The sequence below is a fragment of the Taudactylus pleione genome, unplaced genomic scaffold (genome assembly GCF_031769625.1).
Source record: "Taudactylus pleione unplaced genomic scaffold, aTauple2 ptg000216l, whole genome shotgun sequence".
NCBI lineage: Eukaryota > Metazoa > Chordata > Amphibia > Anura > Myobatrachidae > Taudactylus > Taudactylus pleione.
The window spans coordinates 6,184,045-6,198,591 of record NW_028284618.1 but is presented as its reverse complement, the minus strand read 5'-3'; the positions used below and the strand labels follow the sequence as shown (position 1 = coordinate 6,198,591).

The 14,547-nt window shown below is 44.2% G+C and overlaps 1 protein-coding gene across 1 annotated transcript in view; it reads right to left on the bottom strand.

Annotated features, from left to right (window-relative positions):
* Positions 1-14,547, bottom strand: part of CUBN (cubilin) — a 321,603-nt gene that overhangs the window by 36,938 nt on the left and 270,118 nt on the right. The gene's annotated exons all lie outside the window — the stretch shown is intronic.

The following is a 14,547-nucleotide window of genomic DNA, read 5'->3' as shown; positions in this document are numbered from 1 at the left end:
AACAATTGTGAAATGTGTGGAATATTTGATTGATTTGCTCTGCACTAGATGTGGAATTTTGTACGTTTCTCTGATGGATTTTAGTCTTAACTTTTCTACGCTGAAATCCCCCATCATTTCTGTGCCGTTCTCCCTTATATTACCACAACCACAGAGCAGAATGAATTGACAAGATTGTGGTCCCAGCACTATTTATAGTCTATAAATTCTGAAGATGTCTGATTTTCAACTGATGCTGTTTTTTCAATTTGTGGACTATCGGGGGAATTCAATTAGCCGCAGTAATTTATTGTGGGCTAGTTGGGCCCCAAGGCTATCCAATTAGCCCCGAAGCGTGTCTATCTGCAGCACTTATCAGGGATTTTCTTTCGGGACCTCCGCAGGCTCCGAAAAATATACCCGTTAATTATCCCGTTTTCGCGGATCAGTCAGTGAAAAAATATAGGTACGTGAACTTATCACGGATTCTATGTGTTTTAGCACGAAAACAGATAATTTTCCTGTGCAAACAAGGGCTCTAATTGAATTGTCCTAAGGTAAAAAATGCGAAAAAGTCTAATTTTTTTGTGGCCGAAAATTTTTCGGAACTAAATGAATTCCTTCCTATAAATTCAAAGACTGTATCACTTCAAATTCAGAACAGCCAGATCCGCCATAAACTTCAATCCAGGTGAAACTGCGCCCATTTATAATAATAACAACAGTAATACATTAGCTATATTAAAAATAAGGTCATTAACAATGATACATTATTGTGGTTGGTAGTTAACCATTACATAAGGAACATAGTAAATGTATCATATAACATACAGTATATCACAATATCATGATAACCCCTTTTTGTCAGCTGTTCCCACCTGCAGGTGATTATTCTATTATGGCAGCAGCGATGTAAGTAAGATCCGGTGCTGATTGGTAGCATGTTGGCCAATCAGCAGTGAAGCTTCATGGAATCATATGCAGTATGCAAATGACATAGAAATTATCTAATAGCCTTTTCGCCCACTGTCAGAACAAAGGTTTTCTCTCGATTAGTTGCACCTTCACAAGGCCAAGCAGGGCCGCCATCAGGGGGGGACTGCCGGAACTATAGTCCCGGGCCCGGACTGAAAGGGGGCCTGGGTAGCAGCGGAAGCAGCCTAGTGGACATGTGCCGGCGGTATTTTCAATTTGGAGCTTTCCGCAAGCTGATCGGAGCTTGAGGACCGGCAGCCAATCAGGAGCGGCCGCAGCTGCAGCTTCTGATTGGCTGCCGGTCTGCAAGCTCTGATTGGCTTGCGACCAGTGCTATATTCAAAATGTGTTGCCTGGCTGGAGCAGGAGCAGCAGGGAGAGGTTGTGCAAGGAAGACAGCAGCCGGGGAGAGAGGGAGCAGCAGCTGTGGGCGGAGATGCTATTTACAGCCGCGCGCGTGTGGTGCAGAGGAAGGACGGCAGGAGCAGGAGAGGCTGGAGACTGATCAGGTACATAGACTCAGGGGTGTATCTACCCATTGGCCTGGATGGCACTCGCCAGGGGTGCCGGCCAAAGGGGGGCACCGTCCGGCAGTGCCACCAGCAGCCAAGGGGTGGACTACCCCAGGAGCCGAACTAGCGGCGGTGCGCCCACCGCTAGTCCCCCAGGCTGCACAAGTGTGGGGCAGACCGAAGTGAGTGCGGTCTGCCCTACACAGTTTACAAACACACAGCTGCCAGACTCTCATTGGCTGCTGCGACCACGGAGGGAGCCGGCTGGAGCTCACTCATGAGCTCCGTCTTCCGGCTCCCCCCACAGTGAGTGTTGGGAGAGACGTCAAGACGTCTCTCCCATAGTGCACTGCAGAGCAGGCCGGGAGGAGCTCACAGCGGCGGTCGCGTCAGGAATGGGGATCAGGTAAGTTGTGTATTTTTTTTTCTTCTGTGTGCGTAAGCCTGGCATGGGGGCTGCTACTAGGGGGCACTGTATAGCTGGTGGCCGCTACTGGGAGCACTTTATGGGGGGGGGAGTGGCCGCTACTGAAGGCACCAAATTATAAGGGCCGATACTGGGGGCACTGTATAATTGGTGGCCACTATTGGGGGCGCTTTATGGGAGGGGTGGCCACTACTGGGAGCACCAAATAGGGGTGCCGCTACTGGGGGCACTGTATAGCTGGTGGCAGCTACTAGGGGCAGTTTATGGGCGGTGGCCACTACTGGGGGCACCAAATAGGGGGGACTACTACTGGGGCAATACAGCATAGGAGTACTACTACTGGGGGCAATGCAGCATAGGGAGGACTACTACTGGGGGTACTGTATAGGAGGACTATTACTGGGACAATGCATAGGGGGGACTACCACTGGGGGCAATGCAGCATAGGGGGGACTACTACTGGGGGCACTGTATAGGGGAGACTACTACTGGGGGCACTGTATGGAGGGGTGGCCACTACTGGGGGCACTGCATAGTGGGGACTACTACTGGTGGCACTGCATAGGGGGGGGGGTAGCTGGGGAATCATTCTAGGTACATATTTAATGTATAGTATTATTATTCAGAATTATGGGGGGAGGGGGGCACTCAGATCCCTAGATACACCCCTGCATAGACTCCAGCTCTCACACCCTGCTCTCACACTTACACCCTCACACTGCTCTCACACGCTCACCCTGCTCTCACACTCACACCCTCACCCTGCTCTCGCTCTCACACTGCTCTCACACCCTCCCCCTGCTCTCACACACTCACCCTCACCCTGCTCTCACACACTCACCCTCACACTGCTCTCACACGCTCACCCTAACCCTGCTCTCACACGCTCACCCTGCTCTCACACACTCACCCTCACATTGCTCTCACATGCTCACTCTGCTCTCACACTCACACCCTCACCCTGCTCTCGCTCTCACACCCTCACACTGCTCTCACACCCTCCCCCTGCTCTCACACACTCACCCTCCCCCTGCTCTCACACTCACACTCACACCCTGCTCTCACACTCACACCCTCACCCTGCTCTCACACTCACACCCTGCTCTCACACTCACACCCTCACCCTGCTCTCACACTCACACCCTCACCCTGATCTCGCTCTCACACCCTGCTCTCACACCCTGCTCTCACACCTTTACCCTCACCATCATGCTGTTCACCCACATTATCCACAGTGACGCCCACCTCTAACAAACTGCCCCCCCACCTAAGGGGAGGGGCCCTGCCTATTTTGTCAGTCCCGGGCCCCATCATTACTGATGGCAGCCCTGACAAGCTGTCTTTGCTGACCTCAGCAGTTCATCTTCTTGCCAACCCGCTTCCCTCTCCCTCCAGTTTCTGTAGCAGTTTATTATTAGTGTCCATTAATGTAATGTTAAACTTTGGCCTTTGTCTCCACTTCTGTGTATTCTCGTTACTCTGACTTAATGAGGAATTATGGACCTTCTATAAAGTCAGATATAGGGACAAGATATAGGAAAGGGAGGCAGTGAAATACGTGGGGATAGAAGGAGCCTCGGATGTGGAAAGAGAATTGGGTAGTAGAGTACATTGAGAATGATGGGGTGCTGGGCAGTGCATGGGCGGGGGAGATTAACGTGAGTGTGTTTAGTAGGCAAAAAATGATTCTGTATAAGGTGTATATCTACTAAAGTGCGGGTTTATAGAAGTGGAGATGTTGCCCATAGCAACCAATCAGATTCCACTTATCATTTATCTAGCACCGTTTAGAAGATAATAGATAGAATCTGATTGGTAGTTATGGGCAACATCTCCACTTCTATAAACCCGCACTTCAGTAAATATACCCCTAAATCTCTATAAACACTCTCTAATGCAGAAAGATGTTGGCAGTTTTGAATACATAGTTTGAGGCTAAATATGTGAATTTTTTGTGCATAACTAGTAGGTTTAATACTGTAATAATACAATATAACTATTTGTGAAACAAATGAACCTTCAAACCTTTGAAAGCACTTGAGTGGGGGTTCAGAATGAAAAAGGTTTGGGAACCTCAGAATTACAGAGACTCTGCTGAACATATCACTAAAATCATATTGTGTTTATATAAAAACCATTGTATTTCTGAATAAAATCTAGTCTGGGAACTGGTAATTCATTGTTACCTATATATCCAAAACTGTAGGTACAAGTATTTAAAAAAACACTATGGGCCAAATGTAATAGGTAGTCTGTTTTGGTAAATTGCGAGTTTGGTGCTAAACTCGCAATTTTTCACAACTCTCCAATGTAATAGGGTGTCTGTTCACTAAAACTCGCATTTTTCAGAGTTACTAAAACTCTCCATTCTCAAACTCGCATCCAGATGTTTTCACATTGAAAACAATCAACTTGCCCAATGTAATAGGGTGTCTGTTTCAGACTCGCAAAAAAAAGATTACCAAAAGTCCCCAAATAATAGACCTGCTTCAGGCTAGCGAGTACATCCTGAGCAGGTCAGATTAACACAGAAACATGCACATATCCATGAGATATGTACATGTTTCTGTGTGTACTTATGTTAAATGTTTTTAATTAAAAAAAAAAGACGTGCACCCCCTCCCCAAAAGCATAACCAGCCCCGGGCTTTATAAAGCCTGTTCTGGTTCTAAAAATACAGAGGCCAAAATGCGTAGGGGGCCCCTGTATATTAAGAACCAGCACAGGGCTTTGTTGAGCTGGTCCTGGTTCTGGAAAATCAGGGGACAAAACGAGTAGGGGTCCCCTGAAAATTCCAGAACCAGCACCTAACTCTGTCTAGCGGGGGGATAATGCCACAGTCAGACACACACACAGAAGCCATCACGGATCTCACTGATCTGTGATGGCTTCTCTAAAACTCGCACCTTTTAATGCTACTCGCATTAAAAGGTGTCAGTTTACATAGTCCTAAACTCGCCTGCACTCGCAAATGCAGTAGCCTCGAGCTGAAAAGTTCGCAGGCTATTGAATTTGCGAGTTTCAGTACAAACTCGCACTTTTTAAAAGTGCGAGAAAGTGCGAGTTTGTACTGTTTACTAAAACTGACTACCTATTACATTTGGCCCTATAAAGGACATTTTACTAGGAATGTCAGAATTCAGATGGAAATCGCATATTTAAACCATTATTTTGTACAAAACACAAAAGTATGTTAGTGTAATAGCACCTGCTGAAAGATACCTTATTTACTGTACATACTGGCCTATGTTACAGCCTGCGAGATGCAGGCATGGGGGCCATTACGGGGAAATTATACTATAAATGTTATCAATGTAATCTACCACCTTTCATACATGTTATCATGTTGTAGATAATAATACAAATAATACAAGTTGTAAAAAACCCCCAAAATAAACGAATAATAATAACAATAAAGTACAAGTTTATATTAATCCTGAAGAGGGCACTGTTTTACTGTATTTTAATTAAAATGCAGAAAAATGGTTCCAGCAAATTCCACTATTACATATTTCATGTCCAACAATATATTGTGCATTGCAAAGAACAAACTTTCTGGTTTCCAGTATACCACAACCCTCATCTTTCTGATTTTTTTCTGAACTACAACTCCTATAAGTTCCATGCAGCAATATGATATACAAGCATAATGCTTTAATTACTAGCTTTTTTTGTAATCACAAAATTAAATATTTAAGGATATTTCCACTTTGAGAAATGTCCACTGTGCTAGTTTCTGACTCTAGGTAGTCGGTGGATACAGCCACTGTGCTAGTTTCTGACTCTAGGTAGTCGGTGGATACAGCCACGGTGCTAGTTCCTGGCTCTGGTACTGTAGTTGGTAGATACAGCCACTGTGCTAGTTCCTGTCTCTGGATAGATGGTGGATACAACTAGCACTGTGATAGTTCCTGGCTCTGGGTAGATAAATACATGCACTGTGCTAGTTACTGGATCTGGGCAGTTGATGGATTCCGGCACTGTACTAGTTCCTGGCTCTGGTTAGATGGTGGAAATGATGGCCACTGTGCTAGTTCCTGGCTCTGGTAGATGGTGGATATGATGGCCACTGTGCTAGTTCCTGGCTCTCGGGTGGATATGATGGCCACTGTGCTAGTTCCTGTCGGGTAGATGGTGCATATGATGGCCACTGTGTTAGTTCCTGTCTTTGGGTAGATGGTGGATATGATGGCCACTGTGCTAGTTCCTGGCTCTGGGCAGATGGTGGATACGACAGCCACGGTGATAGTTCCTGGCACTGGATAGGTGAATGAATACAGGCACTATAATAGTTACTGGCTTTGGGCAGTTGATGAATATAAGTGCTATGATAGTTCCTGGCTCTGGGTAAATGGTGGATACAACGGCCACTGTGTTAGGTCCTGGCTCTGGGTAGATGGTGGATATGATGGCGACTGTGATAGCTCCTGGCTCTGGATAGGTGAATACAGGCACTGTGCTAGTTACTGGCTCTGGGCAGTTGATGGATATGTGATAGTTCCTGGTTCTAGGTAAATGGTGGATACGACAGCCACTGTGCTAGTTCCTTGCTTTGGATAGGTGAATGAATACAGGCACTGTAATAGTTACTGGCTCTGGGCAGTTGATGGATATGGATGCTGTGATAGTTCCTGGTTCTGGGTAAATGGTGGATTAGGTCACTGTACTACTGTAGTTCCTAGCTATGGGAAGATGCTGGATACAATGGCCACTGTGCTAGTTCCTGGGTCTGAGTAGGTGAATACTAGCACTGTGCTAGTTCCTTGCTCTGGATAGGTGAATGAATACTGGCACTATGCTAGTTACTGGCTCTGGGCAGTTGATGGATATGGACGCTGTGAAAGTTCCTGGTTCTGGGTAAATGGTGGATTCGGTCATTGAACTACTGTAGTTCCTGGCTCTGGGTAGATAGTGGATATGACGGCCACTGTGCTAGTTCCTGGCTCTGGTTAGGTGAATACTGGCACTGTGCTAGTTCCTTGCTCTGGGCAGTTGATGGATATGGGTGAGGTGTTAGCTCAAGGCTCTGGGTAGTTGGTGGTTACTGCCACTGTGCTAAGTGGCTTTGGACAGTTAATGTGGCCCCTGTGCTATTTCCTAACTTCAGGTATTTGATGCAGGTCTGGTGGTAAAAAAAAGGGTCACCTAGTTCTCCAATCATTAGGGGTGCCTAAAACAATAAATGTGACATTGTTATTCATTCAGTATTTTAAATGGCGGCACTCTGGATGGCAGCCACTGGCACAGAGAATTAATAGCTGATTTTGGGGCTCTGGCTCATCTTTCTGATTGGGACAGCTTTGTCCGCAATGGGCCAGAAGTTGTAAGGTATGGTCACATAGTAGAGCAATGCGAAATGGGTGCCGTGTGTACCTGCCATGGCATGAGCGTCATTCCATGGTACCTTAAGCGCAGGGGGGCTGCGTGCTGCCTAGTGCTGAAAGTGCCTCTCTATTGTGTGGCCATGCCCCCCCCCTCCCATTCTCGTGCATCACAATTGTCCCAATTCACAAATATCAAAGTTGGGAATTATGGAGTATACTAGGTGAGATACATTGGTTTTTCGGTGTGTGCAACCTTTGTGACTGCAAAAAAACACATTATTCTGTAATTAAAAATGGGCAAAGCATTTGCTAATGATATTAAGGTCATTTATATTCTAGCGAACTTGTAGACGCAGGTGCATGGATTGATACGTACGTAAGTCTGTCACTATGGTGATTACCAGCGTAGAGCTGACCATGTGACCTGTAGAACACTGCTCACCACAATCTTGTGACTGCTGGTTGGAGCCTCTGTTAGGATTGTGACTCAGCCCTCACAATGTATATGAATTGTTTATGGTGTTCCGCTACTTGGACAATCCTCCTGGCACAGCACTAATATGTGATGTATTGTGATGTTAACAAATTACTTTTACTAGAATTGCTTCATCCACTCTGAGTAACATTCATCAAGTGACACAAGAATGATGTGGAACGAAAGAAGAAGTTACTGTGTGCATGTGCTACACCCATCATACTCATTACTTACTGTGTCTATGTGCTGCACCCATCATACTCATTACTTACTGTGTGCAAGTGCTACACCCATCATACTCATTACTTACTGTGTCTATGTGCTACACCCATCATACTCATTACTCACTGTCTGTATGCGCTGCACCCATCATACTCATTACTCACTGTCTGTATGCGCTGCACCCATCATACTCATTACTTACTGTGTGCAAGTGCTACACCCATCATACTCATTACTCACTGTCTGTATGCGCTGCACCCATCATACTCATTACTCACTGTCTGTATGCGCTGCACCCATCATACTCACTACTTACTGTGTGTATGTGCAGCACCCATCATACTCATTACTTACTGTGTGCAAGTGCTACACCCATCATACTCATTACTTACTGTGTGTATGTGCTGCACCCATCATACTCATTACTTACTGTGTGTATGTGCAGCACCCATCATACTCATTACTTACTGTGTGCAAGTGCTACACCCATCATACTCATTACTTACTGTGTGTATGTGCTGCACCCATCATACTCATTAGTTACTGTGTGTATGTGCTGCACCCATCATACTCATTAGTTACTGTGTATATGTGCTGCACCCATCATACTCATTACTTACTGTGTGTATGTATGTGCTGCACCCATCATACTCATTAGCTACTCTGTGTATGTGCTGCACCCATCATACTCATTAGTTACTGTGTGTTTGTGCAGCACCCATCATACTCATTACTTACTGTGTGTATGCGCTGCACCCATCATACTCACTACTTACTGTGTCTATGTGCTACACCCATCATACTCATTACTTACTGTGTGTATGTGCTACACCCATCATACTCATTACTTACTGTGTCTATGTGCTACACCCATCATACTCATTACTTACTGTGTGTATGCGCTGCACCCATCATACTCATTATTTACTGTGTGTATGTGCTACACCCATCATACTCACTACTTACTGTGTGTATGTGCTACATCCATCATACTCATTACTTACTGTGTGTATGTGCTGCACCCATCATACTCATTACTTACTGTGTGTATGTGCTGCACCCATCATACTCACTACTTACTCTGTGTATGTGCTGCACCCATCATACTCATTACTTACTGTTAGTTTGTGCAGCACCCATCATACTCACTACTTACTCTGTGTATGTGCTGCACCCATCATACTCATTACTTACTGTGTGTTTGTGCAGCACCCATCATACTCATTACTTACTGTGTGTATGTATGTGCTGTACCCATCATACTCATTAGTTACTCTGTGTATGTGCTGCACCCATCATACTCATTACTTACTGTGTGTTTGTGCAGCACCCATCATACTCACTACTTACTCTGTGTATGTGCTGCACCCATCATACTCATTACTTACTGTGTGTTTGTGCAGCACCCATCATACTCATTACATACTGTGTGTATGTATGTGCTGCACCCATCATACTCATTAGTTACTCTGTGTATGTGCTGCACCCATCATACTCATTACTTACTCTGTGTTTGTGCAGCACCCATCATACTCATTACTTACTGTGTGTATGCGCTGCACCCATCATACTCATTACTTACAGTGTGTATGTGCTACACCCATCATACTCATTACTTACTGTGTCTATGTGCTACACCCATCATACTCATTACTTACTGTGTGCAAGTGCTACACCCATCATACTCATTACTTACTGTGTGTATGCGCTGCACCCATCATACTCATTATTTACTGTGTGTTTGTGCTGCACCCATCATACTCACTACTTACTCTGTGTATGTGCTGCACCCATCATACTCATTACTTACTGTGTGTATGTGCTGCACCCATCATACTCATTATTTACTGTGTGTATGTGCTGCACCCATCATACTCATTAGTTACTGTGTATATGTGCTGCACCCATCATACTCATTACTTACTGTGTGTATGTATGTGCTGCACCCATCATACTCATTAGTTACTCTGTGTATGTGCTGCACCCATCATACTCATTACTTACTGTGTGTTTGTGCAGCACCCATCATACTCATTACTTACTGTGTGTATGCGCTGCACCCATCATACTCGTTACTTACTGTGTGTATGTGCTACACCCATCATACTCATTACTTACTGTGCCTATGTGCTACACCCATCATACTCATTACTTACTGTGTGCAAGTGCTACACCCATCATACTCATTACTTACTGTGTGTATGTGCTGCACCCATCATACTCATTAGTTACTGTGTGTATGTGCTGCACCCATCATACTCAATACTTACTGTGTCTATGTGCTACATCCATCATACTCATTACTTACTGTGTGTATGCGCTGCACCCATCATACTCATTATTTACTGTGTGTATGTGCTACACCCATCATACTCACTACTTACTGTGTGTATGTGCTACATCCATCATACTTATTACTTACTGTGTGTATGTGCTGCACCCATCATACTCATTACTTACTGTGTGTATGCGCTGCACCCATCATACTCATTACTTACTGTGTGTTTGTGCAGCACCCATCATACTCACTACTTACTCTGTGTATGTGCTGCACCCATCATACTCATTACTTACTGTGTGTATGTATGTGCTGCACCCATCATACTCATTAGTTACTCTGTGTATGTGCTGCACCCATCATACTCATTACTTACTGTGTGTTTGTGCAGCACCCATCATACTCATTACTTACTGTGTGTATGCGCTGCACCCATCATACTCATTACTTACTGTGTGTATGTGCTACACCCATCATACTCATTACTTACTGTGCCTATGTGCTACACCCATCATACTCATTACTTACTGTGTGCAAGTGCTACACCCATCATACTCATTACTTACTGTGTGTATGTGCTGCACCCATCATACTCATTAGTTACTGTGTGTATGTGCTGCACCCATCATACTCAATACTTACTGTGTCTATGTGCTACATCCATCATACTCATTACTTACTGTGTGTATGCGCTGCACCCATCATACTCATTATTTACTGTGTGTATGTGCTACACCCATCATACTCACTACTTACTGTGTGTATGTGCTACATCCATCATACTCATTACTTACTGTGTGTATGTGCTGCACCCATCATACTCATTACTTACTGTGTGTATGCGCTGCACCCATCATACTCATTACTTACTGTGTGTTTGTGCAGCACCCATCATACTCACTACTTACTCTGTGTATGTGCTGCACCCATCATACTCATTACTTACTGTGTGTTTGTGCAGCACCCATCATACTCATTACTTACTGTGTGTATGTATGTGCTGCACCCATCATACTCATTAGTTACTCTGTGTATGTGCTGCACCCATCATACTCATTACTTACTGTGTGTTTGTGCAGCACCCATCATACTCACTACTTACTCTGTGTATGTGCTGCACCCATCATACTCATTACTTACTGTGTGTTTGTGCAGCACCCATCATACTCATTACTTACTGTGTGTATGTATGTGCTGCACCCATCATACTCATTAGTTACTCTGTGTATGTGCTGCAACCATCATACTCATTACTTACTGTGTGTTTGTGCAGCACCCATCATACTCATTACTTACTGTGTGTATGCGCTGCACCCATCATACTCATTACTTACTGTGTGTATGTGCTACACCCATCATACTCATTACTTACTGTGTCTATGTGCTACACCCATCATACTCATTACTTACTGTGTGTATGTGCTGCACCCATCATACTCATTAGTTACTGAGTGTATGTGCTGCACCCATCATACTCATTAGTTACTGTGTGTATGTGCTACACCCATCATACTCATTACTTACTGTGTGTATGTGCTGCACCCATCATACTCATTAGTTACTGTGTGTATGTGCTGCACCCATCATACTCAATACTTACTGTGTCTATGTGCTACATCCATCATACTCATTACTTACTGTGTGTATGCGCTGCACCCATCATACTCATTATTTACTGTGTGTATGCGCTGCACCCATCATACTCATTACTTACTGTGTGTATGCGCTGCACCCATCATACTCATTACTTACTGTGTGTATGCGCTGCACCCATCATACTCATTACTTACTGTGTGTATGCGCTGCACCCATCATACTCATTACTTACAGTGTGTATGTGCTACACCCATCATACTCATTACTTACTGTGTCTATGTGCTACACCCATCATACTCATTACTTACTGTGTGCAAGTGCTACACCCATCATACTCATTACTTACTGTGTGTATGCGCTGCACCCATCATACTCATTATTTACTGTGTGTTTGTGCTGCACCCATCATACTCACTACTTACTCTGTGTATGTGCTGCACCCATCATACTCATTACTTACTGTGTGTATGTGCTGCACCCATCATACTCATTATTTACTGTGTGTATGTGCTGCACCCATCATACTCATTAGTTACTGTGTATATGTGCTGCACCCATCATACTCATTACTTACTGTGTGTATGTATGTGCTGCACCCATCATACTCATTAGTTACTCTGTGTATGTGCTGCACCCATCATACTCATTACTTACTGTGTGTTTGTGCAGCACCCATCATACTCATTACTTACTGTGTGTATGCGCTGCACCCATCATACTCGTTACTTACTGTGTGTATGTGCTACACCCATCATACTCATTACTTACTGTGCCTATGTGCTACACCCATCATACTCATTACTTACTGTGTGCAAGTGCTACACCCATCATACTCATTACTTACTGTGTGTATGTGCTGCACCCATCATACTCATTAGTTACTGTGTGTATGTGCTGCACCCATCATACTCAATACTTACTGTGTCTATGTGCTACATCCATCATACTCATTACTTACTGTGTGTATGCGCTGCACCCATCATACTCATTATTTACTGTGTGTATGTGCTACACCCATCATACTCACTACTTACTGTGTGTATGTGCTACATCCATCATACTTATTACTTACTGTGTGTATGTGCTGCACCCATCATACTCATTACTTACTGTGTGTATGCGCTGCACCCATCATACTCATTACTTACTGTGTGTTTGTGCAGCACCCATCATACTCACTACTTACTCTGTGTATGTGCTGCACCCATCATACTCATTACTTACTGTGTGTATGTATGTGCTGCACCCATCATACTCATTAGTTACTCTGTGTATGTGCTGCACCCATCATACTCATTACTTACTGTGTGTTTGTGCAGCACCCATCATACTCATTACTTACTGTGTGTATGCGCTGCACCCATCATACTCATTACTTACTGTGTGTATGTGCTACACCCATCATACTCATTACTTACTGTGCCTATGTGCTACACCCATCATACTCATTACTTACTGTGTGCAAGTGCTACACCCATCATACTCATTACTTACTGTGTGTATGTGCTGCACCCATCATACTCATTAGTTACTGTGTGTATGTGCTGCACCCATCATACTCAATACTTACTGTGTCTATGTGCTACATCCATCATACTCATTACTTACTGTGTGTATGCGCTGCACCCATCATACTCATTATTTACTGTGTGTATGTGCTACACCCATCATACTCACTACTTACTGTGTGTATGTGCTACATCCATCATACTCATTACTTACTGTGTGTATGTGCTGCACCCATCATACTCATTACTTACTGTGTGTATGCGCTGCACCCATCATACTCATTACTTACTGTGTGTTTGTGCAGCACCCATCATACTCACTACTTACTCTGTGTATGTGCTGCACCCATCATACTCATTACTTACTGTGTGTTTGTGCAGCACCCATCATACTCATTACTTACTGTGTGTATGTATGTGCTGCACCCATCATACTCATTAGTTACTCTGTGTATGTGCTGCACCCATCATACTCATTACTTACTGTGTGTTTGTGCAGCACCCATCATACTCACTACTTACTCTGTGTATGTGCTGCACCCATCATACTCATTACTTACTGTGTGTTTGTGCAGCACCCATCATACTCATTACTTACTGTGTGTATGTATGTGCTGCACCCATCATACTCATTAGTTACTCTGTGTATGTGCTGCAACCATCATACTCATTACTTACTGTGTGTTTGTGCAGCACCCATCATACTCATTACTTACTGTGTGTATGCGCTGCACCCATCATACTCATTACTTACTGTGTGTATGTGCTACACCCATCATACTCATTACTTACTGTGTCTATGTGCTACACCCATCATACTCATTACTTACTGTGTGTATGTGCTGCACCCATCATACTCATTAGTTACTGAGTGTATGTGCTGCACCCATCATACTCATTAGTTACTGTGTGTATGTGCTACACCCATCATACTCATTACTTACTGTGTGTATGTGCTGCACCCATCATACTCATTAGTTACTGTGTGTATGTGCTGCACCCATCATACTCAATACTTACTGTGTCTATGTGCTACATCCATCATACTCATTACTTACTGTGTGTATGCGCTGCACCCATCATACTCATTATTTACTGTGTGTATGCGCTGCACCCATCATACTCATTACTTACTGTGTGTATGCGCTGCACCCATCATACTCATTACTTACTGTGTGTTTGTGCAGCACCCATCATACTCACTACTTACTCTGTGTATGTGCTGCACCCATCATACTCATTTCTTACTGT